Source organism: Halichoerus grypus, chromosome 12, assembly GCF_964656455.1.
Source record: "Halichoerus grypus chromosome 12, mHalGry1.hap1.1, whole genome shotgun sequence".
Classification (NCBI taxonomy): Eukaryota; Metazoa; Chordata; class Mammalia; order Carnivora; family Phocidae; genus Halichoerus; species Halichoerus grypus.
The window spans coordinates 67,498,975-67,514,732 of NC_135723.1; the positions used below are offsets into that span (position 1 = coordinate 67,498,975).

Genomic DNA, 15,758 nt, shown 5'->3' on the forward strand with positions numbered 1-15,758 from the left:
GGTGTGGAGTCTACATACATACGTACATATGTATAACTTTTGAATATTCTTTGTGATCCAATCATATTCTAGGCCTACTTCTAATTTAGGAAAATGGTAAGGCACAAGGCGGTAAGTAAATGGAGGTTGATTCCCTAAAGCAAACTTTGTTGAGTTAGTTTCTGAGTCCTCTAGATGAATAGTATAGATTGTAAGCTTATGGAAGACAGTGGTCATATCTTTATGTTTTAGGACTTACTACAGGGTAAACTGAATTCAATCCATGAGCTCCCCCTTTGCATCACATATTATGATATTATAAAAATTGTATGAGGGGGCGCCTGGGTGGCTCAGTCGTTAAGCGTCTGCCTTCAGCTCAGGTCATGATCCCAGGGCCCTGGGATCGAGCCCCGCATCGGGCTCCTCGCTCTGCGGGAGGCCTGCTTCCCCCTCTCCCACTCCCCCTGCTTGTGTTCCCTCTCTCGCTGTATCTATCTCTGTCAAATGAATAAATAAAAAAATCTTAAAAAAAAAAATTGTATGAGGGGCGTCTGGGTGGCTCAGTCAGTTGAGTGGCCAACTGTGGGTTTTGGCTCAGGTTGTGATCTCAGGGTCATGAGATCCAGCCCCGAGTTGGGCTCCACACTGAGCATGGAGCCTGTTTGGGATTCTCTCTCACCCTCTCTCTCTGGCCCTCCTTCCCCACTCTCACTCTCTCTGTTCCTCAAATAAATAAATAAATCTTTAAAAAATTGTATGAATCCAATAATGGAATATTAAGGAAAATTAATAAATAATGTCTTTAAATAAATTTTACTTGTATGGGGAAATGTTCATGATAGTTAACTGGAAAGCAGGATATCAAACTGCATTTAAGTCATGAACATAAATGTAAAATATGAGCATATATAATGTATGTGCATGAAAAAATACTAGGCAGAAATAACTAAAATATTAACTAAAATATTAACAAAGGTTCACTACACAGAACATGAATACCCAAATTTTCTCTTTACATTGTACTCTAATTTAATAGTTTTGACAAATATGTATTCATTTATAATAGGGAAAGTTAACAAACATTAAAAATAAAAATGAAACAAAGTTAAGCCGTTAGTGACTTCAAGTGCCTTCAGGGAAATATTACATATCTTCTTTATTAGTCTCATGGAAACTTCCTCCCATTTTTCCCACTATACTCCAGTATAATATTCTTCCCTTAAAACAGTTTTTCAAGGGAGGGTGATGAGAATGGTACCTTCTCCATGCAAGCAATAAGTGGGTGTTTTTTTCCTGTAGAAAAGTAAAATGCATAATAAGACCTATTAAAAGTCAGTCTGCTTGGGGCACCTGGCTGGCTCAGTCAGTAGAGCATGCAGCTCTTGATCTCAGGGTCATGAGTTCAAGCCCCACATTGGGCATAGAACTTACTTAAGAAAATAATAAAAAAGTCAGTCTGGGCATTTCTGCAAAGAAGACATACAAATGGCCAACAGATACATGAAAAAGTGTTCAACTTCACTCAGCATCAGGGAAATCCAAATCAAAACCTCAATGAGATACCACCTCACACCAGTCAGAATGGCTAAAATTAACAAGTCAGGAAACGACAGATGTTAGCAAGGATGTGGAGAAAGGGGAACCCTCCTACACTGTTGTTGGGAATGCAAGCTGGTGCAGCCACTCTGGAAAACAGTATGGAGGTTCCTCAAAAAGTTGAAAATAGAGCTACCCTATGACCCAGCAATTGCACTACTGGGTATTTACCCCAACGATACAAATGCAGTGATCCGAAGGGGTACGTGCACCCCAATGTTTATAGCAGCAATGTCCACAATAGCCAAACTATGGAAAGAACCAAGATGAATGGATAAAGAAGATGTGGTATATATATACAATGGAATATTATGCAGCCATCAAAAAATGAAGTCTTGCCATTTGCAATGATGTGGATGGAACTAGAGGGTATTATGCTAAGTGAAATAAGTTAATCAGAGAAAGACAAGTATCATATGATCTCACTGATATGAAGAATTTGAGAAACAAGACAGAGGATCATAGGGGAAGGGAGGAAAAAATGAAACAAGATGAAACCAGAGAGGGAGACAAACCATAAGAGACTCTTAATCTCACGAAACAAACTGAGGGTTGCTGGAGTGGTGGGGGGTGGGAGGGTATGTGCTATGGTGAGCGCTGTGAATTGCATAAGACTGATGAATCACAGACCTGTACCCCTGAAACAAATAATACATTATATGTTAAAAAAAAAAAAGAAGATAGTAGGAAGGGAAAAATGAAGGGGGTAAATCGGAGGGGGAGATGAACCATGAGAGACTATGAACTCTGAGAAACAAACTGAGGGTTTTAGAGGGGAGGGGGGTGGGGGGATGGGTTAGCCCAGTGATGGGTATTAAGGAGGGCACGTATTGCATGGGGCACTGAGTGTTATATGCAAACAATGAATCATGGAACACTACATCAAAAACTAATGATGTAATGTATGGGGACTAACATAACATAATAAAATAAAATTAAAAAAAAAATACTGGTTACCTACCTGATGAGAGAGATGGCGGCAGTGACATTTCTCTGGGTTTAGCTTTTTTGCATAGTTTTATCTTTTCTAACATGTTAATGTTTTACATAATAAAAAAATCAACAAGGAAAAAAACAGTCTGGGGGCACCTGGGTGGCTCAGCCAGTTGAGCATATGACTCTTGGTTTGCCTCAGATTGTGATCTTGGGGTTTGGGAGCCTGCTTAAGATTTTCTCCCTCTCCCTCTGCCCCTCCCTCCCCCAAATAATCAATCTTTAAAAAATTTAAAAAAAGAAAATGAAATATTTGACTGGGGCTAATCTTACTGTAAATAAAATGATACATATGCATATATTTTTTTACTACCTTGCATTTGTATGAAGCTTTCTTCTACTTCAAAGTATTTTCCTTTATAAGCCTTCTAGCAACTGTATGAAATAAATAGGTCAGGGAAAAGGTTTTCATTACCATTGGATATGAAAGAAAGCTTAGAAATCTTTTGAATGATTTTTTCTGCTAAAAGAACCTAGTTCTTCGAAGATTGAATTTACATAATGGTTTGAATATGAATAATGGGATATTTTTGAAAAGTTCAAAGTCAAAAACACATTGGGATCTATTCCATCTTCTTTGCCTTTGGAAATCTTAATAAAAGACTTCTGGGTATAGAAATGAGAAGGTGGCTCTTAGTGATCAACTTTCTTCTATTAAGGCAATCTTTGGACCAAAAGGGAACTGTCCTTACTATAGTGATACATCATGAGGGAGACACATGAATTATATGCACCAATTTCCTTTGTGTACCTGTGTATCAGTCAGGATAGGCTAGGTTACACTGCAATAAAAGCAACCCCCAATTTTAGGCCCTAATAATTATAAATGCTCTGTGTCCATCTCCAATCAGCTGTGGCCATCCATGCTAATAGAACAGTGTGTACCTGGGGGCACCTGGTTGGCGCAGTTGGCTAGGCGTCTGACTCTTGGTTTCAGCTCAGGTCATGATCTCATGGGTCCTGAGATGGAGCCCTGGTTTGGGCTCTGCCCTCAGCGTGGAGTCTGCTTGGGATTCTCTCTCCCCCTCTGTTTCAGTCCCTACCCCCACTTGTGTGCAGGCACTCTCTCTCAAATAAATAAATTAATTAAATCTAAAAAAAAAAACCCAAACAAACAAACAAACAAAAAAACCCAGCCTGTATCTGGATATCTGGATCACTGTTGGTCTCAGGCAGAAGGAAAACAGGCTTGGTAATCCACAAACTGCCTCTTCAAAGTTCTAGTTCAAGTCAGATGGCCAGGCTGAAGCCAATGAAGATAGAGATATATTATGCTACTGCTAAAAGGGAAAGCTAATGATTGTTAAAACTAAAATCTACCATAACCTTCTTGAAAAGACCATTATGAAATAGGAAGGTTTCAAGGAACAACATTTTGACTTCTGCTTCCAGATCTGTGGAATGGCTTGTCATAGACCAGTGCTTCTGGTGAGAACAACCGGAACAGCTGAATTATATATATATATATAATACTTGCATCTATAAATAAAATTCAACATATATTTATTGAATTTTAAATATATACAACTGTGTATATATGTGTGTGTGTGTGTGTGTGTGTGTATATGTTTAAGGATATCAGAGGGCCACTCAAGCAATGAGGCCCTGACAGTCTGGTAGCTTGGAAAGAAGAGAGGCTTATTGACTTGGGCAAACATTCTACATATTGCTTTCTGCTGGAGAGCATTTATTGACTCTTAAGAAGCACACAGTGAGGACTGAGAAGCCAAGGATAAGTCAGCTGAGGAGGCTGAGAAGCCAGTAGAGTTTAAAACAATCTTATGAGACTAAGGAGACAAAAATTGGAGCTTGAAAGTGCCAAAACACCTAAGATTTGAGAGCCCAAGGTTATAGACAGAAGGGAGATGCAAAGAAGAAAGGCCACAGTCTACAACAGTTTTTTCCTTTGCGGCATTTGCTGAGTCCTGCACAGAGCAAGAGACTTAGAAACCAAGAAGAGATAAGCACTGAAACGCTAAGCAGAACCGAATTTTTAATAGAAACAATAGAAGTAAAAAGAAAATGAAATGACATCTTTAAAGTGTGGAGAAAAAAAATACCTGCCAATTTAGATTTATGAACTTAGTAAAAATATCCTTTAAAAGACAGATAAAGATATTTTTATACAAGGAAAAACTGAGAGAATTTGTTGCCAGCAGACCTGAATTAAAATAAATGTGAAAGAAATCTCTTTAGGCAGAAGAAAAACAATAGCAGACAAAAAGTAGGGAAAAATAAAAGTGAAAATAATAATACAAATAATGTCTCAAGGTATTTAACCATATCTAGGATTAAAATTTATACAATAATAACACAAAAGGTAGGAGATAGGAAAATAAAGTTTAAGTGTTCTAAGGACATAACCATTATCTGGTAAGTGGTAAAGTTCTAATTTATGTTCAATTCTAATAAATTAAGGATCTCTAATATTATCACTACAAGTGAAAGAATGTATCCATTGCTTCAAGAAGAAAGAAGGAAAGATAGAAATATGTGGGGAAAACTAGAAATAAAGAGCAAGATGATAGATTTAAACCTAAGTATGGAAGTTATTAAATTAAATGTAAACAATATAAATTTTCCCATTAAAAGAAAAATGTTAGACTGGATGAAAAACAAAACACATCTACAAACTATTTGAAAAAAATACATTAAGTAAAAACATCCAGATACAAAAAGAGTTTTCATTATCATATAATGAAGTCCTGAAGCAGGAAGTACTAATCAATGGTGATGGAAGTTAAGGTAATTGTTACCTTTGGGGAAGGAAGTGTATTGATTAGGTGGGATCATGGAGATAGCTTGGGGTCCGGTTACTGTCCTATTTCTTGATCTGTGATTTGACTATATAGGTGTGTTCAGTTCGTAAAAATTCATTGAGCAGTAAACTTGTGTATGTCATTCCTAGATGAAATTTTACATTAAAAAAAAATAATGCTTTGGCTTAGAGCAACATCCTTTTAAGAGCTACTTGGTGACGGATAGAGGACCATATGTAGAATGTGATTCTAATTCCCTTTCTCATCTTATTCCTTTCTTTTGCTCTGGAAGTAGAAACTTATTTATTTTCCCCCTCCATTACCAGAAATGTGGCAAGTTCAGAATAGATGGTGGCTTCTTTTCTCAGGATTAATTTATCTTTCTGAAAATCACCCAGATTAATGTCTCTGGATGTATACCGAATGCCCATGGGAAAATCAGGTATCAAAATGAAAAAAGGCAGAAAATGAACTAGTTTCTTTTTACTTTGTACCTTTTAAGAATGTAAATGTGAATCAGAAAGTTTTAGAGGTTGAATCTTCTAAGAGTGGCAAAGGGGAAGACTAATAACAGTGGGAATGCCAATGCTTCAAGACATTCAAGAGTATGTGTAAATAGCCGGAGCAGATATCAAGGGAAAAGAAGGGAAAAACGATAAAGTATTCTGAGATTTGGTTTCTCCAGCACTGAAACTGCAAACAGATGTAAGGACAAATTTTCATTTTTTTCTAGGGGAATCATGTTCTCCACAGTGGCTCTGTGACAGATTTTGTATCCCATTTCTATTTGAAATAATCACCTCATAAGGCCTTTGCTGGTATTGTAACTTGCTTGATGCTCTATTGTGTGTAGCCTGCAACCTGGCAGGAGCATGACAGGGGCAGAAAGTACGGGCAGAAAGGGTCTCTGAGCCAGAAAGGAGCAAACCCGGAGAGAGTGGGTAGGAATGAATAATTTTCCTGCTATCACCTTATAATCATTTACATTACTGTCATTCTGCCTTTTTGTATTTTTGGCCTTTTAAAAAAATTTTTTTACTTTGTAGGAAAAATAAATTATATCTTATTCATTTCTGCAGTGATTGCAATATAATAAATGCACCAAAAAGCAGCTATTGAGTTTGGGACAGGACTAGGGTGACCAGGCATCCAGGTTTGCCTCTCTATTGAGTGGTTCTATTTAGTATCCAAAGTGTTCCAGTTTGTCCAATACATTATATGTTCGCCCGAGATCAACATTCACCCTAGATCAACATCATTGATTTTGAATGGGGACTTAAGGACTCAATGGGTGATTGTATTGCTAAATCAAGGAGGAAATAAGCTATATTTTAATGCTGAAGAAATCCTTTCCTAAGAAGTAACAATCCGCTTGTCTTAACAGTAAAATGTAGAGGCTTTTTACTGAAGTAATAGATGCATGTAAACATGTTCTTTCACATAAACTCTAAGACTATATACATATAGAAATTTACAGCTGTTGGCACTCAGCAAAGGGAAGCCACTTTTATATCAAGTCTACATAAGCTTTATAGGATGATGGATATTTTAGAGAGTAAAGAGAAAATTTATGAAAATCAAATGGCAAGCTGGAAGAAGAGACTTTCAGAAGTTCAGTATTATTTTGTTATTTTATGAAACTCCACTTATTACCTCTCTGTTAACTTGTTTGATCCAATAAATAATTTGAGTTTCACCTCTGTGGGCTGACTTTGCAAAAATATTGAATGTTCTCAGACAAGATTTGACTACTATTGCATGACTTGGCTTTATTTACATCTTGATTTTTCATCAGAAATCAAAATAGAACACCGTCTATAAACTATTTGTACAGAAATAATAGCAATTACGACTAGGAGATGCTTCCCCTCCCTAGTTTTTATCCTCCCCACCCCATATTCTTTACTCCCCTTAAGTATTCTGCTTTGGGGTTTATTCAACAGCTGTTAATTATATCCTGTGTTCACATATAGTATATGGAAATTCATGTGTGTGCCAGTTCCCTGAAGGACTCAGAGCAAGAACAGTGTCTGACATTGTCTTTTGACGTGGAGGAGGAAGGCGCAGTGCCTGATTGTTATCGTGGGTTGGGCTAAATTTTAAGCAACTGCCTATATTTGTCCTTTTCTTCTCCCTGAGCTGACTGGTCTATTTGCTAAAAAGGAATTTTTATGTTCAAGAAGAGGTTCAACTTTTTATTAGAGCTGGAGTCCTCTGTGTTTTATGCTCATTTGGAGGGAAGAAGTCTCCCCGTTGAGCACACACAGATACCCTGCACACATACATTCATGTACATACACAGACTCCAAACATTTGCCTTGTAAAAACGTAAGAAGTAAACAGACTTTGGTGCTTAAATATCCATTTTTGTTCAAGAACTCCTTTGATATCTTATTGAATGACACCCTTATTTCAGTATTATTGTGACACTGTAAATTACTGCCAGAGTCTAGCTTGTTGTGTGTGTAAACCAGAAGCCAAGTCCAAAAGGAGAAGGGAGCAACATCTGCAGCTGCAGCTAGCTAACCGCTTCAGTATTCCCCGTCTCCAAGTGCCCCTGCCTGGTCCCAAGCAGGGGTGTCAACTGAAACCACTGTCTCATTGGCCTCCCACACGTGTAACTCTACTCTTCATCTGGCCTGACCAAGACGGGGAAAACAAGGCAAAACAAGATGGAACTTTTAAATACAAACTTTTAATAAGAAACTTAGGGAAAAGAAAGCACAGAAAAACATGGAAATGGATGAGTCCACTGATGAATGGGAAATATCTCATCTTTTTACTCTTTACCAAAGGTGGTCACAAAGGGGCTGGGCAGGCGGAGCTCACATGACTGACAGTCCTGGTTTCTTCATTGGCCATAACTCATTGTCTTTGAGAAATTCCGGCTGGGGACACACCTCTAGCCCTTTTCCCAATCTTTGAACTTTACTTGACCTTATTTATTTTCCTTTTCTGTCCATTGTTACCTAACTTAGTGGGGGAAAACGGAAATCACAGAGACAGGCACCTTCCCAGAAAGATCCCCTTCCTCTCCCAATGAAGACCTCAGAGCCATCCATTTGTAATCTTCAACTTAAAGCAAGTTTATTGAAAGAAATCTAGAAAGTCAACTGTTTAAAGAAAATAACAATTCACCTTCCAGAAATCACCATTCTTAGTATTTTAAAATATTTCTTTGTAACATAATGATCACTTTCCAGGTCAATAAATATTATTCAAATATATTATTTAAATGACTTTTCATTCTATTATGATGTTTTATACTTTAATGGATAATTGTTGAACATTAATATTATTTTTAATTTTTGACTATTAGATGACACGATAAATGTCCTCCCATAGAAGTCTTTGCACTTTGGAGACATACTACCTAGGATATTCCAGAAAGGCTATGCCAATTCCATTTCCGCTAGTAAGTATAAGATAGCTTCATCCTGCCACATCTTTAGCAGAACTTACAATTTTTAACTATATATTTTCCAATTTGATAGGTAGAGAATGTGTATCCTCGTGCTGAGGGGAAACATTTTAAACAAAACTCTATTGACTGGTTGTTTACTTTATGAATTTCTTATTTTTGTTCTGTGCTCATTTAAAGAAAAATAGAGTCCAGTGTATTGTTTAGCCCTTAATATATGATTCACTTCTTTTATTAGCCTTTTTCTTCCTTCTTTCCTCTCGTCCTTCATTCCTTTTATCCTTTCTTCCTTCTTTCCTTCCTGCCTTTCTCTCCTTCTCTTTCTTTAAGGTAAACAAATTTCATTGGAAATACTTTTAAAAATAACATTAAACAATTAGTGCTTCCAAAATGAAAAGATTTTCTATTGATTTGGTTTACAATTTGGAGTAGGTATATGGTGCTTGTTCCTCTTAAGAAACAAGATATTTCCACTTTAAGTGTAAAAGAAAGAAAGAGGTTGAAATTTAAAAATGAGTTATTTTTTTTCTTTTAAAACATTTGGTTCCCTGGGGCACCTGGGTGGCTCAGTAGGTTAAGCCTCTGCCTTCAGCTTGGGTCATGATCCCAAGGACCTGGGATCGAGCCCCACATCGGGCTCCCTGCTCAGCGGGGAGTCTGCTTCTGCCTCTCCTTCTGCCCCTTCTCCTGCTCATGCTCTCTCTCTCATTCACTCTCTCTTAAACGAACAAACAAATAAATAAATAAAATCTTTAAAAAAACCACTTGGTTTCCTGTTCCCTGATAGTAGATCTAATAGTTTTTATAATAGAGAGATTATTTTTCCCTTTCTTTTCTGCCTGCTTTGATTTATGCTGAATTAATATAGTACCTAGATTCAGTAGTGCCTGCATTAATGAATAGGATACAAACAATGACATTTATACTCCATAGCATAATATAGAAGACAAGGAGATGCAGTCCAGCCTGTGAATTTCTTCTTTGATGCACCATCCACCATAGGCTACTGTTTTCAAAAATCACCTATTTTATTAGTAAGGACATTTGGAAAAGTTACTTACACTTCCCGAGGCTTAGATTTCTCAAACACAAAGTGAGGATCCTTATTGGGCTTGGGGTTTTCCTTTGTTTTCCCCTTACTTTTTTTTTTTAAGTTTTTTATTTTTTATTTTTTAATTTATTTGAGAGAGAGAGTGCAGAGCAAGAGAGGCAGAGAGAGAGAGAGAGCACGAACTGGGGCGGGGGGGACGGGGAAGCAGGCTCCACTGAGCAGGGAGCCCGATGTGGGGCTCGATTCCAGGACACCGGGACCATGACCGGAGCCGAAGGCAGACGCTGAACCGAGTGATCCGCCCAGACATCCCTCCCCTAACTTTTTAATGGAGCTGTAGGCTCGCATGCACTTGTAGGAAATAATGCAGAGTGACCCTGTATACCTTTCTCCCAATGGCCACACCTGGCATAACTAGCACATCTCACAACCAGGAAATTGCCATTGGTCCAATGCACTGACCTCATTCAGATTGCACCAGGTGTACAGGCCTGCCTCTGTGTGTGTGTGTGTGTGTGTGTGCGCGCGCGCGTGCGCGCGCGTCCGTGCATGCGCGCGTACGCGCGCTCTATGCAGGCTGGCAGTTTTCTCCTTGCCTGGCACCTACTTACCCCATGGTAGGTCCTCAACAACTGTTTAGTAACAAGTCTTGTCTAGCCAGTCTTTCTCTTTTCTTGAAAGAAGAACTTCTTTGATGGCTCGTCACAGTTAAAATGATGATTTGTTCAGTGGTGCCAAACTCACACTTAATCTCTTTTTTGCTCCCAGGCATTTGCAGGGGGAAGCTCAGAATTTAGTGGCAGAGCCAGGCATTGACCCAAACCTGAATCATCTGACTCATTCCATTACACTTGTTTCCCAAGCTTGTTAGAATGTAGGAATCATCTGGGGCAGTGCTTCTCACATTTCTATGTATATACAAATACCTCGGGGAGCTTATTAAATTACAGATCTTGATTCGGCAGGTCTGGAGCGGAGGCTGATATTCTGCATTTCTAACAAGTTTTAGGTGATGCTGATGTTGCTGGTCCACCAACAATAACTTATGTAGCAAGAATCTTAGATAGTTGCTGAAAATGCCGATTTCCGGGGCTTTTTTCTCAAGATTCTTATGCAGGAAGACTAGAGTGGAGTCCGGGAATTTGTATTTTTATCTAATACCCTAGCCAATTCTTAGTATAAATTACTCTTGGCAAACCCTGAATATCTTTTATACCACCTCGATGAATTCTTCTGGTTCCTTTTAAGTGTACAAATATTGTTTACCTTAATATTGTGATTTGAAGATTTGGTGCAGTTTTTTTATTTTGTCATTTTATTTTCTTGGCTTGGTTTTTGTCTTTTGAAGGCCAAAAATCCAGAAGGAAAATCAGCCTCTTTTACTGAAAGTTTAGTTCAACTCATAAGAGCTTTAAGGTATTAAAATATTTTCAGTGCCATTCCATTTGACACACAAAGATTTTTTTCAGTGCTTTAAAAAGTCTTCCTAAACCTGTATATAACAGCTCTTTTCCTGATCTAAATAAATAACACATTGGACTTGCAACCAGAAATTTCTTATCATCTTCGAATTTACTCTTTCCAGGTCCAGATAAAAAATAGTGCTTAATCCCCCAAAGATATAGACAGTTATGTGAGCTGGTAGCATTGATAAAAGAGAATCATGGCCAGACAGGAATGGCTGGGTTCAACTGTTAAAGTTGAAGCTGTATAAGTCATCAAATAACATGGGAATTGGAAAATATCATTATGAGCAACTTACGTGAACCCCTGATGTTTTAAATTAGCCATGAAATGTGACTTGCTTTGTAATATTTTGGAGCTTCTAAAGATCCCAGCTTTTAAATCGAAATTTTCCTATTTGGCAGCAACACAGCAGGCCTACAAAATAGTTTACAGCCATTTACTTTGTTAGTTATCCCTTTTAAACAACCCTTGAGGGGACGAAAACATTATTAATCCCCATTTTATGGATGAGGGGATTGAGGTATTAAGATGACACAGCTTTGATTTAGCGCACACTTGGCATTTCTTCATCCCAATCCAAGGCCCTTTCATCTTTACTTAGGTCAGCATGCCTGCTCTTATTATTTTGGCTTACCTTGATGAAGAACGTGGCCTCAATTTTCAAGTTAACGTAAACCACTTAGAAAAAGTGGGGCAAATTTAGCAGCATTGCTTTCTCACACTGATGGACTAAGTTCAGTTTTGCTGGGCTATTTTTTTTTTTTTTTTTTAATTGATGCCATTTGTAACTTTTGTACATCTTCACGAGGAGTTCATACTGTAGGATTACGCTTTTAGAGGAGTTGACTTCAGTCATTTTCAATAATTAAATAAAAGAGAAAAGACATTATAATTCTTTTTTTTCTCACTCATTTTGTTCCGATTTCCAAGGAATGCATATGTGGGAGTCATCATCCGATCAGGAGACATGGTAAATTCTGAGTTGAAGTATGTATCTGTACGTTGTAAGCGATGCCGGAGAATTACCTTAAACACTTTACTTCGGTGTTACATACAGTTATTTTAAAAAATCTTCCCTGTAACCTTGTGTATTCTGCTAAGTACATCTTAAAAGATGAGGTCACTGATGCTCACTGAGAAAGCTGAAGAGATTCTCTAGGGCAGAGGCAGGAATGGAGCTGCTTCAATTCTCTTCCTGTAGCAAAAGAAGTCATTGAAAGTAACACAGTGGTCATCAACCCTCCTCCTGGGCTGAATACATATTTTTCTGACGTCATTTACATATTGTTGCTCCAAGCATAGTACCCATCAGAATCACCTCTAATTCCTGGTTAAAGGAAAGATAACTTTAGCTACTGAAAGAGGGTTGGAGGAGGCAGTCTCGGAATCTGCACTTTAACAAGCTTTTCAAGTGATGTGCATGCTTCCTAGAATCTGAGATCCACCGCATCGGGTAAGAGGTTTGATTTGCCTTTGTCATAGAAGCTATTCTATCGCTTAGGGAAAGGGTTTGCAATGTAAGGCTAACTGGCATTGCGTTGTTTCTCTACCGAGTGAACTTTCTTCTGTTTCAATTACTTTCTCACTAAAATAGCTTACATCTGGCAAAACGATCCAGGTTAGCAAGATGCCTGGATGTTCCCGAAACCTTCTGTCACCTAACATCTTGACCCACGTAGGTGAACCCCTTTAAAGGAAACTTTGCAGCTCAGGTTAAACAGCAGGGGCTATCCTTAGATTTATTCCTCCTGCTGGACTTGCAGGCAGTGGGCAATGGTGACCGAACACCTGTGCTTCCTTCGGAGCCTGCAGCAGTTTTCTTGGCTAGGCAATTTGCTTTAACTGTCTACACCTTGATAACCTCTTTTTTCCCCAAGTGCTAAATTTGATATCTTCTTTAAACTGCATAAACATTGTAATGAATATAGAACTCAGCCATGCAATAACCTTGAGTGAATGGTGGCACGAAATGTAAAGGGTCACTCTGAGGTCTCCATTGCTTCCTTACATTCTGCCCTGTAGTACTAGTCCATGAGATTCAAGGAGATCATGTTCCAGTTACCTGGAGTGGAACACTAGGTGAGAAAACTTTGTAAGGTATAATGTATAAAGAGAAATAAAATGCAACGTTATTACCATCATTGTCAAGAAAAGTGATGTCAAATCAAGTTCTCTTGTTTAGGTTTGTTTGAAGGGGCAAAAGCAAGGCATTTTTTCAGGAGGAGAAAACCTAAAATACCAGATTCCATAGTTCTGAAATATTGCATGCTCATGTAATTTCCCCAGATTCTTAATTTTCTAAAATCTCTTTATACAGAAAACTATTTCTGCCATCTCTAGTTTCATTGCTGCATGCTTATCCTTTACCATTAACCCAAACTGTAGACATGGACTGGGGTGAGCCAGGGGCCAGCTGTATCAGAAATACCCAGGGTTTTTGCTGAACCTCATGGGAGCTTAAGACCCTGCTGCAAAGAAAGGAGGAAGGAAGAGGAAACTGGTATGACTGGCCAAGCTTCTCAACCTTCTTCAGTTTCTCTTCCATAAAATCAAAGCGGATTGTATCAGATTATCTTTAATGTAGTTACCAGCTCTAAAGCTAAGCCTCGGTGAAACCCTTCAGGAGGGGGAAGGGAAAGGAAGAGAAATATAAAATAAGAGAGATAAGAGGAGGAAGGAAAGAGAGGAGGGAGGAGAGGAAATAAGCAAATGTGTGGCTGAGAGAGCATCTCGCCAATTACCTTGGCTGTGATTCCGTGATACTGAGCAAAGGAGTACCTAATGTAGTATTCAGAGGAATTAAAGAAATAAGCAAGCAACTAAATAAATCACAAAAATCATAACTGGTTTTCTCACAGTCAAAAGTGATTTAATATCTACTTGGCCCTCGGTTAGAAGTTTCATGAATTATTCATATATCCCCTTTAGGTACTACCTGTGCTTGATGGAGTTATGTGGCATCACTGATAAGAGCAGTGTCATGCTTGGCTTGTAGAAGCCAGTAAATTGAAGGTGGCTTATAGGAGGAATGCTGGAGGTGGCTGTGATAAATCCAAAAAGTTATTTCAGATCATTTAAAAAGCCTCTGAAATATAAATAACAATTTCAGTGTGAATGGTAGGCACTTACCCTATCCAATTTCTTTGTTTGCTAATAACTGTGAAAGTTATCTCTCACCTGCAGAGTCAGAAAAGTTTATATGTAATGACACATACATGGACATTGTCTCTGCCAAAATGGAAGTTCCTTGACCACGTCTTACTGTATTGATTCACCCTCTAACTATTCTGTATCGGAGGGTAAATGACTATGGATATTTGACAAGATTTTAGGAGAAATCAATATGCATGTATTTACTGGCTGAGTTTAATTTTTAGAAGGGAAAAAATCTGCATTGAGAAGGCTAAAGCTTAGATTTATTTGTATGCATTGAAGAACAGTTGGAAAGAAAGGTTTTTTGTTTTTTGTTTTTTTTAAGTTCAGTCAGCCAGAGAGATCACTGGAGGGAGCTCTAACTTCACAACAAAACCAGAACTGAACCCTCTACTGTTCTCAAATTTTATCTATAGCCAAAGGACACACCCCCCCCTCCTTAAAAATCAATAATAAAATGAAAAGGGTCTGGAAAAGAAAAATGTGTTTTGGGGGCATCATATGCCACATTTACTGACAAATAAAGACAGGACCATTATTCAGAACCAGCAATATTTAAACAAGTCAAAAATATAGGATTATATAGAATGAGAGCCACAATATACACTTTCTATGAAAAAAAATACTTTGAAAAGTATGCTTTATAACTGTCAACCCCTGCTCCCCCTTTCAGCAATGTAGACCCACGGCGAACACCATTCTCCAGGCCAGCCAGGCAGAATCTGGCGTTGGTCTTCACATAATTAGTATGACAAGCTCTTGGGTGCTCTCTATGGAGGGAGACTTTGTACAGAGGTGTGGATGATGTCCTGGGCCCCTCCTTAGCAACATCACAACTGTGCCTCTGTCAAGTATGTGCAGGGCACCTTGTTTATCAAAGGGTGAGTGGTGTGTTTGACAGCACCCTGGACTGGGGACCAGATGCCTCGACTTCCTTCACTGCTGAACTCCTAACTATGTATGAGCCTTTGGACTTTTTTATCTTGATGTTGCTGGTAAAATAGAAATACGAAAAGGTTGATCTACATGATTTCTAAAATCTCTTCTACTTTTTAAGCTATGATCAAGTTAAAATTGTTTATTTGCTTTTCAGTACTGACAATGGTATACATTTAGAGAGAGTGGTATTTAGAATTCAGGCCTGCCATTTATTTAATTTTTTTAGTGTGTGTGTGTGTGTGTGTGTGTGTGTGTGTGTGTGTGTAACCAATGGAGGTTTCCCTTTGTTATCCAAGTGCTCAGGGACAGGAGGGCCATGTTTCCTTTGGGATACTCAACGCTGATATAGTTCTAGCTTAATTCAGGCCTGCTGTTTAGAAACCCCCAAGATGCTGTGTCC

At 38.3% G+C, this 15,758-nt stretch overlaps 1 pseudogene; it reads right to left on the reverse strand.

Moving 5' to 3' along the window:
* Window positions 1-12,126: 12,126 nt before the first annotated feature.
* On the reverse strand, window positions 12,127-12,226 carry LOC118519768 (small nucleolar RNA SNORD116; annotated as a pseudogene).
* Between the last annotated feature and the right edge of the window lie 3,532 nt (window positions 12,227-15,758).